At 31.9% G+C, this 10,160-nt stretch overlaps 1 long non-coding RNA gene across 2 annotated transcripts in view; it reads left to right on the plus strand.

The window, feature by feature from the left end:
- LOC110272309 overlaps positions 481–10,160 on the plus strand; it is a 13,668-nt gene continuing 3,988 nt past the window's right edge. The window contains exons 1-2 of one of the 2 annotated variants that reach the window (XR_002363500.1): positions 481–1,059; positions 1,126–1,316. This is a non-coding gene — a long non-coding RNA (uncharacterized LOC110272309). Of the gene's footprint in view, positions 1,060–1,125; positions 2,234–10,160 lie in introns of those variants that run through there. The other variant, XR_002363501.1, reaches the window with a different exon arrangement.

Below are 10,160 nucleotides of genomic sequence, written 5' to 3' on the forward strand. Positions count from 1 at the left end.
TTTAACTTGCATACTATATTAGTAGATAATATAAATAGGTTTAAATGTATTGTGTAAAAAATCAAGACCAGAAATAATTCAAGTTTTCATACACTTTTGCAATAATTCGATTTTTCTTAGTTTCTAATGTTGTTTTCACTTTTCAGTCACAGTCTTGAGTGATTTGACTTATATTGACTTCTGCTCTACGACATTCTATATGGTAAGTATTGGTTCTATTTTAAGTTGCATTGGTTTTTGATTAATAGGCTCTGTTGAGAGTAAATAATTATTATTATTATTTCTATTTGGTAATGTAGCAACCTTCAATTTTAAAAATACAAATATAAATAAGTTATAATTTATTTTATAAAATTAGAATTCCTTATTTTTAGAAAATTATTTTATTATCAGTAATTGAACTAATTTTATAACAATGAGAACGGGAAAAAAGAAAGAAACAAAGGAGCGTAACCGAGAGAGAAAGAGAGAAAACCAATGTTCTGAAAACCGGTTCGAACCGGCTGGTCGAACCGGTTAAACCGTAAACCGGAAACTAAAGCGGTTCGGACAATTAGAAAAACCGCAAAATTAAGAAATCGGCGTTGAACCGACAAACCGACCGGTTACCGGTCGGTCGAACCGAACCGGGACCCGGCCGGTTTTTTAGCCGTGCAGCAAAACGCTGCCGTTTTGCGTTTTGTGAAATGTGAACCCTAATTCTTCTTTGCCATTCGCACTTGCGTGTTGCATCCCAGACTCCCAGTTCCACACGGCCACACCCACAGACCCACACCCACGCACTTCAGCTCCACTCTCATCATTCATCACCGTCACGATCCGTCGCACTATCACGTCAGAGAGAGTGAGAGACAGAGAACGCCTGAAGCCCTGAACGCCATCCCGATCCGTCGCACCTTCAGCACCGTCGCGCCGTCAGCTCCGTGGCGCCGTTGGGTCCGTCGCGCCGTCAGCTCCGTCGCGCACTCAGCCACTTCGACCAGTCACCTCCATCGAGCTCTGAGAGAAAGCAATAGAGTTCGGTTGAAGCGTTAAATAGGTGAAGCCTGAAGCCTCAAGGTGCCTTCGAGCTCTGAGAGAAAGCAATAGAGTTCGGTTGAAGCGTTAAATAGGTGAAGCCTGAAGCCTCAAGGTGCCTTCGAGCTCTGAGAGAAAGCAATAGAGTTCGGTTGAAGCGTTAAATAGGTGAAGCCTGAAGCCTCAAGGTGCCTTCGAGCTCTGAGAGAAAGCAATAGAGTTCGGTTGAAGCGTTAAATAGGTGAAGCCTGAAGCCTCAAGGTGCCTTCGAGCTCTGAGAGAAAGCAATAGAGTTCCAGGTAATTTTTAATTTAGTTATGAACTGTTGCATGATGAACTGACTCTGAGTCTCTGATACTGTGATGAAATCTGATACTGTGAACTCTGTGAATTGACTGAATTCTGATGAAACTGTGAACTCTGATTGTGTGAACTCTGATTTATAATTTATGTGACATGATTTTGTCATTGTGAACTCTGATTTTGAGAGATGAAATTGTGAACTCTGATTGTGTGAACTCTGATTTTATAAAATATGATTGTGTGAACTTTGATTTATGTGACATGATTTTGTCATTGTGAACTCTGATTTTGTATACTCTGATTTTGAGAGATGATTCTGTGAACAAAGAATTTTTTGAACTCTGATTTTGTGACATGATTTTGTCAACACTGATTTTGAGACATGATGAACTGCTAAACTTTGAATTTTGGATGTTGTTTGTTCATTTGTTGTGAACTTGAGAGTTGAGATCATTGGGTTGGATTACTGTGAACTCTGTTCATTGAGTAGCTCTTTGATTTTGTGACATGATGAACTATTGAACTCTGAAACTGTGAACTCTGATTGATCAATCTCATTTCTCAATTTTTCTCCAACATTTGACTTGGATTGGTGGACTACTTTTCATTTGTACTTCATCTGCTTGTCACATTGTTATTTAGTATTGCTAACAATTCTACGGAACCTACATTGAGGAACTGCCACACCAAATTGGCAACTTGTACTTTTGATCCAACCCACCACATTGCTTATACCATAATGCATTATTTATACGATGAACTAGATATCAATGTATTCATCAATAGTTTATTTCTGTAGATAAGCAATTTTATAACATGTTTCTAGGTGGAATACTATGGAAGTCCAGTTAGCTTGAAGAGCATTGCTCAAATTAGCACCCCTGATGCCAGTTCCCTTCTGGTACAACCATATGACAAATCAAGGTATGTTGTGCACTTATCCATGATAAAGGATAATGATTGATTATTGTTGAATTAGATCAAAAACATTAATTTGATCTTATCCACCAAACGTACCAAATGGCACTGGTTCAAAAGAGGGTGGAAAGGTAAAAGAAACCTATGCATTGTAGCTGCAAACACCATTCTTGGTGAATTAATATACTCCAAAGGCACCTTGTGACTCAAGAAACATGAATCATATTCGAAGTTAGTCAAAAAAGGAGATAATTTGAGTCAAATAGATGGAAGTTAATAATAAAGCACCTTTGTTTTAAAGTTTACATTAGGCTATAATTATATTTTCATGTGTTTATTTATATTTTATTTATTATTTTATTATAAAACGGTTTTTCGGTTCAACCACGGTCGAACCGGTTGAACCTATGAACCAGTGAACCAGTAGCTAGAGCGATTCGATGACCGGTTCGGTTTTCAGAACCTTGGAGAAAACGGAAACCTCCACCAAACCTTTCCCTTCAATTTCTTACAATCCGTAACTCCAATCAAAAATCTAATCCGGTAAAAGTATTCATATCTTTCTCCTCTACACGTTGGCACCACTTTTGATCGGTGGAAGTTGACGGTGACGTAACTCCTCTATCTCTTGAGTTCGGCCAACAGGAGTTTTAGGAGGCACAGACGATTCTGGACGTTTTCTTCTTCGATAGCTCGATCAGAAAGCTTCTCCGGAGCTTTGAATATTTTGATTCCGTACGAAGGTATGGTTTTGGTTTCTCGTAGTTAATATTTAATGTCACGTGAAAACTTAGGCTAGAAGACCTTAAGATAGGAATGAAATGAATGAATAAATGATGGATTGTGTATATGGTATAAAATGTGAGGTTTAGCTATTGTCAATAATTTGCTGTTGAAGTTGGTCAGTTTTGGAAAAAGATTTAATATTGTTATTAGTCTGATTTTGAAATAATTTGTTACTGAAAACGATTTGAAGGACTGAGAGGTGTTTGATTCGTTAGTTGGGACCCTTGAAGGGTGGCAGAAATTCAAGTTTTAAAGGAGATACTGCCAAAGTTTCTATAAGAATTAGAGTTTTGATTTGAGATGTTATTCTAAAAAGGAAAGAGATTATCTTGTAGCTTGAGTATTTGAGACTATTTGTTGACCCTCTGTCGCAAGATGTGACCGGGCACTCTAACTCCCCGGATTCCCCCATGGGCATGCATATAGATATGAATATTGAATATTATTGAGCTTGGAGTTTAACTCCATGGAATACTATATTATTGAGCTTGGAGTGTGACTCCATGGAATATTATATTTGAGCTTGGAGTTTAACTCCATGGAATATTATTGAGCTTGGGGATGCGCGCACAGAGGGACTGTCCAATGGTTAACTACCAGGACGTGTCGGGTTGGCTGTATAACCGACAGATGAGACTCATCAGCCATAGGACAGGCATACATCATATGCATTTGTTTGATTTGTTTGGATGTGCACTGTTTAGTTTGCTTAACTGTTAAATTCTTCTTATCTGCTACTTGTTCTACTTGCTGTAATTGCTTCTCTATTCATGTTTTCCTTGTCTGTAATGTTTGTCTATGTAATTAAGAGGCCCCTTGTCTGGCGAAGGAATGACGAGGGTTGTTCCACCAGTGATTCAGAGGATTAGAAGTGACAGAAAGTAGAATGTTAAGTTAAGATTAGATTCAGAACTAGAATATCTTAGATAACTTACCTAACTTCCGGTTTAGTTGAATTCTTAAGCTGAAATCTGAGTGTCGAAGTTCTAGGAATGCCTTTGGCTTTCCCGAGACCTTTTATATTAACTATGTGGGCACCTTTACCATACTGAGAACCTCCGGTTCTCATTCCATACTATGTTGTTGTTTTTCAGATGCAGGTCGAAAGGTATCTCATTAGGCGTCTGGTCACCTGAAGAGAAGTGGTTACTGTGTTATTTTGTTGTGCAGTGATGTATATACACGTACTTAGCTTTCTCTCCACATAACTTATTCTTTTTGATCCTCTTAGAGGTTTATGGAGAGGCAGGATTTTGTTTATGTACATCTTGGGTTTTGGATATGTATATATATGTAAATATTCTCCGGCCAGCCTTGACTTTGCAGACTGAGTTAGGAGCTTGTTATTTGATACCTATCGCTTTCGATTCCTACTTTTATTGTCTTACGTTTTATAGTTATAGTTTGTCTCACACGCAAGTTGTTCCATTTCCGGAGTATGGCGCTTTTTATTTTGCGATTTTGTTTTACCCATTTTTCAAGGCTCCTAGTTTATTATATTCTTTCCACTATTATAAGAATTTATTTTAATTTTTTAGAAGTCGTAATACCTTGCCACCTCTATTTTACGACTTAAGTGTAAAGTTCTGGGTGGTAGGGTGTTACAGGTAGTACTATTAATTATGAATGTGAACTGTCATTGTCTCGGGAAATAAATTTTGGCTAGACAATTTTAATGTAACAAATAATATCATTTAAATTAGGTATAAAAAAAGAATTAGATGGTAGTTAAGAAAAATACTTAGCTTGATAAAAAGAATTGCTCAAGAAATAATTTAAATAATTTAATGTAGCTTCTTTAAGAATTTAAATGAGGTGTTACTTTATTTAGTTTCAATATGTGTGTATATTTGCATATTAATATAGGCAAATGTAGAATGGCCAAATTCAGTAGAGTGGTTGACGGTGGCAAATTGAGCTGAGATGAATAGACATGACTGCAAGGAGAGGTTGAGAGAATGAATGCTAAGTCTCAATTTGTAATGACAAAAAAAAGAATCACACATCAAAACTTTACATTTTTTACTTTGAGTTTGAGAAGAAAAAGAGAAATCTTCCACGAACACTAGATCAGAAGCTAAGGAAATAGCACTTTGGTGATTTTCAAGGACCTGCTCAAGCTTAAAATCTCAGGGACTAGCTTGCTGAAGCTATGTCTGATGTTGTGGTCAAGGTAAGATTTTTGGGTTCATTTCTTGCTTTGTTGTTTGGTGTCTACTCTTGCATTAGTGTATATGGTGTGTTAGTTTTGAGTTGTTTGCTGATAAATAATGTGATTTTATTGCAGTAGCAATGGGTTATATATGGTAAATAATCTTTTTATTTTTAATAGATTCGTTTGGACCTTTTTGGCTGTGTGGTTTGCTGCAGGTATAACATTTTCTTGAGCTTTTACTATCTGATTGTTTACAGTTTTTCACTTTTTTTTTTATTCTTGGTGTTTAATATCTTTTTCCTTTTTTGACAATGAATTTTACTTTGGATCTATATTTTTTTTTTTGTGGATGACAACTTCAAGTTTCATTGCTCCATCATGGTAGGTAGTTAATTAAAGCTCTTCCTCATCCATTTTGGGGCTGTATCTTGATGGAGGTAGGTAGTCAATTAAAGCTCTTCTTCATCCTTTTTAATATTTGGTATAAATTTTTATTATAATCTTTGTTTTATCTTTCTAATTTTTAATGAGTTCAGTTATGTGTTTGGATCAGAAATTGTATATTCAAGAACCAGAATTTAGAGTTTTCATGTGAAAGTCACCATTATCAAAGATCAAAGAAACAGATTTACATGAAAGTCACCATTATAGACTGGGATTTGATTTTTGCTCAATTAAGTTGAGGAATGCTTTTTTTTTTAATTATTACCAACATCTGACGATGTTGCTTAAAACTCTATTATCTACAAAGTTGAGTAATGCTCTTTTTTCATATTAGATAAATTTTCTCTGCTAAATGTAATGAGTCATGATAAAATAACTATTTATAAATAATTTTAATTAATATATAAATTTTCAAAAAACAGATCTAATAGTAACTAATCATAATACAAACTGTTTGATTATGTAGTCTTGCTTTTACTAATCAATGTTGATATAGTAGAGTAGGTGGCTTATGGTCTCAATTTTTTTGTTGCGTACTTGCATCGAATTGTGTAATGCTACCAAGTAACAAAGTAGGACTTGAAATACTGTAAATTGTCACATCTTGCTTACTATTCAGATGTAGAAATGACATATAGTATAAGATGATAATCATGACATCTTTATGCACCTAACTGCAATGTCAACATAGATTTAAGGAGAAATTTGGGTTAGTTTTCTGCTATTGAACAACTAAAATAGTAAATGATAAAGTTATATAGTTTTGGATTGATATTAGTAAGAAAATGGGTTGCATTGTCTATGGAACTTGATCTAATAATTTTCTTATTTATATATGTTGTATAAGGAACAGAACATGACATAGATTTTGATTACTATGGTCAAACCTTTAGTTTAGCTTATTACTTAATGCCTCACTGATAGATAGAATTTGATAATTGATGATTATTTCTTTTATTCTATTAAAATCTTAGACAACTCTTCATTAAGACTTTTGCTTACTTTTTTTAGTAAGTACTACTTATATTACCCATGTACTGCACATTGAACTTGATTTGTCAGTGCATAATAGGTTCACATTGAAATGATCTCACAAGACATACTATTTCATTTTGCTCTTCCTGATTTCATTATTGACTCTGATTTTTATTGTAGGTTTGTATCTTCTGTATAAAAAAGTCTATTATAATTGTGTCTATTTTTTTTGTACTTTTTAAGCATTGTAATATGCATTTATCAAAATATATATCTCTGTTTATTTATGAATTCTAGGGACCATTAGTGAATTTTACCTGCTATAAAAATACATATGATAGATTTTTCTATTTTCTTGCACATGCTATTAGCTTAGAAAAATAGTAGCACTTGAATATGGTCATATCTCAAACTTACTTCAAAATAAACAGTTATTCGGGAGAGTGGATCTTCAAATTTTAAACAAGTAACTTAAAAGTATTCTTTAAATAATACTTAATTAAAAATTAAAATTTGAGAACATGTGTGTATGTTTGAATTCTTTAACATGCTTTGCGGAATAAAAGGATATCTATTTAGTATTTTAAGGATTTTAAATTCTTCTATAATAAGCTTTATACTGTATATGTGAATTAAGTAGTTTTAATGATTTTGAAGTTCGATTCTAAAAACTCAAATTAAGTCGCGAGCTTTAGAGTTTTATATATTAACATAGGTAAATACAGAACGGACAAATTCAACAGAGTGATTGTAGGTGACAAATTGAGCTAAGATGAATGGCACACAGTCAGTGTCTCTAGGGAGGCAGAGCTGCAAGGAAAGGTTGAGAGAATAAATACTAAGGTAAATATGGAAAAACTTAGAGCTGATTTATTCTCCACTGAATAATAGACCAGGATTAGTGCATTTATTTACTTTAAAAATGAATTAATTATACTTTAATGGAACCATTATTTTTCTGATTTACAAAGAGAGAATCATAATTTCTAGCCTATAGTTGAAATTGTTGCATTATCGACTTGGCAAGTCTATGTTTTTATTGTAATCCAATGATTGGAATATTTATATATTTCATTGTGGTCATTCCTTTTTATTTTGGAAGCATGCTTCTATTTGTCAAAATATTCAAATAAAATAGAGGTGGTTGACACTTAAGGTCAGTTAGTTGTAATGTTAATATTATTCAGTGATTATTTGGGTGGTAATATGCTGAAGTTAATGCCAATGAGTAATAGCTCAAATGGCATAGACTTCCCATACTCAATTAAGAGGTTGCGGGTTCGAGTCTCCTATCTTTCCAAATTTTGCCAATGAGTATAACTCAAATGGCATAGTCTCCCCATACTCAATTAAGAGGTTGCGGGTTCGAGTCTCCTATCTTTGGTAAAAAAAAAATGCTGAAGTTAATTGGAGTATTACTTTATCATTCCGAGGTACCATTTGTTCTATTTCTTTCTTTTTCATTCCATTAATTGTAACAATTTTGGGGTGGTAACAAATGTGGTTATTTTTAGCTTAAATTATAAGTAACTCTGGTATAAATTAAAATAAAATTATTATGGATAAATCATTATAGAAAAGAGAAACACGCAAACATACACTTAATTATGCTCACAAATTAGTCTAAATATTAATATTTTTTTCCTATTCATAAATAAAAGTATACAATAAAAACCCTCTTGGCAGATCAAGGATTTTTCTTTTCTGTAACACTAATAATTTAATCATGTATGTGAATAATTTGATAATAATGATATATTAGAGATTTTTTTTTTTTTGGTTTCCCACGGTATCCCCCAACCCGGTTATTTGGTTTACTCCCAAAACAACATACCAATTTTACTTTATGTATGTTGTTGTTAGCCCAATAAAATTTGAGCAATGCTTTTTAATTGTCTATGACATTTTTTAGGTTTTTATTCTTAGGAAGATTGTTTAAGACAAATCTCATGGTATTTAATAGTTTGAGTTTTTTTGGGCCAATAACAAAAAAATTAGAGTTGTCTGTACATATTATATTTTCTAAAAATTTGTTAGCTGTTGTTGTTCTTGGAGAGAGTACAATAAATTTTATGATACTTGATTTAGGAGATATGGTATGATATTTTTATTCACTGAGATGCATTACTAAACATCTTTATTTTAGTGTCACAAAAAAGATTCCCTGCAAATAGAAATATAAAATCGTTAGAACAATAAAACAACTTTACATCATTTTTTGTTGTTTTTTTTAAAGAGAAACTCATAAATGATTTTGATTAATTATTTAATTTTGTATCAAATTGATACTTTCTAATTAAGATACCAGAATGTGGTGGTTTCAAGAGAAAAATGAGATAGAGTTCTGAATTTTTTTAAAAAGATAGTGTTGTTTTAGAATTCACTTTCAAGGCTGCAGCAACTATTAAAATTTTTACGTTAGAAGTACCTATTATTACTATTTCACTTACTAAATTAGTATATTAAAAAATTAATCTATTACATACAATTGTATCTTGACGGTTATATTTTTATTTTTCATATAAATATCTACTACTCTTTTTACCTATATCTATTACCCTTTTTATGTAATTCTATTTTCTTAGCAATGACAATATCAGAGGATGGTAGAAAATATGACTAACATATGATGATCTTTAGTTTTATAATTTCATAATTAATATAGTTCAAATAGAAGAGTTTTCTTTTTTTTATTTTGTTTTTAAGTGTTAATTATGTAATTTGACTATATTAAGTCTGTGCTTCATCTCTAATGAAAATAATATAGTTGATGAAATCATCTACAAAAAAATTATAACCCCATTCGTTATATGAATCTTTACATATAAACCTTTGAATCATAGATTTATTTTTTAAACAAACGGTATTTACACGTGAACAATTAGATATGTATAGGATGCAGATTATTTTCTCTTCTGTACGCATACATAATAAACTTCTAAGTTATGTGCTAATGCTATAAATATAACTATTTTAGTTGTTAGTTTAAAAGTAATGATTTTAGCATGTAAAATATAAAATTAAAACATATTATTTTAATAATTAAATATTTTATCTCATAATTAACTAACATTTTTAAGTGTAATGTGTATTTGTCACTTAAATTTTGAACATTAAAAAGTATATAATTATCTTTATTAATTTCATACATAACTCATATTTTTTTAATAAATCAAACTAAATAATAAAGAGGCAAATAAATATTAACATATTATGGGTATACAAATTTATGAAGTATGATATTTATGAAGTATGATATGTAAGGGATTTCATTTTAAAAAATGATCCTAACCTTTTATTACATGGCCAAAATTAAAACTTATATCAAGAACAACAATAATTTACAATGAAATTGTTATAGATATTTTTTAGAGAAAATACCATTCTTCTCTCTTGCGAGATGCTAAAATGCACTCCTCTTCTCTCTATTTATAAAATATATACTCTCCTCCCTCATAACTTTTAAAAAATCTCACTTTTAATCCATTTTAAAGTTTTTGTGTTAATTAATGTTAACTTTATCCATTTTTCAAAAAAAATAAATGATTTTTTATAAAAAATT

Source organism: Arachis ipaensis, chromosome B05 (assembly GCF_000816755.2).
Source record: "Arachis ipaensis cultivar K30076 chromosome B05, Araip1.1, whole genome shotgun sequence".
NCBI classification, from domain to species: Eukaryota; Viridiplantae; Streptophyta; class Magnoliopsida; order Fabales; family Fabaceae; genus Arachis; species Arachis ipaensis.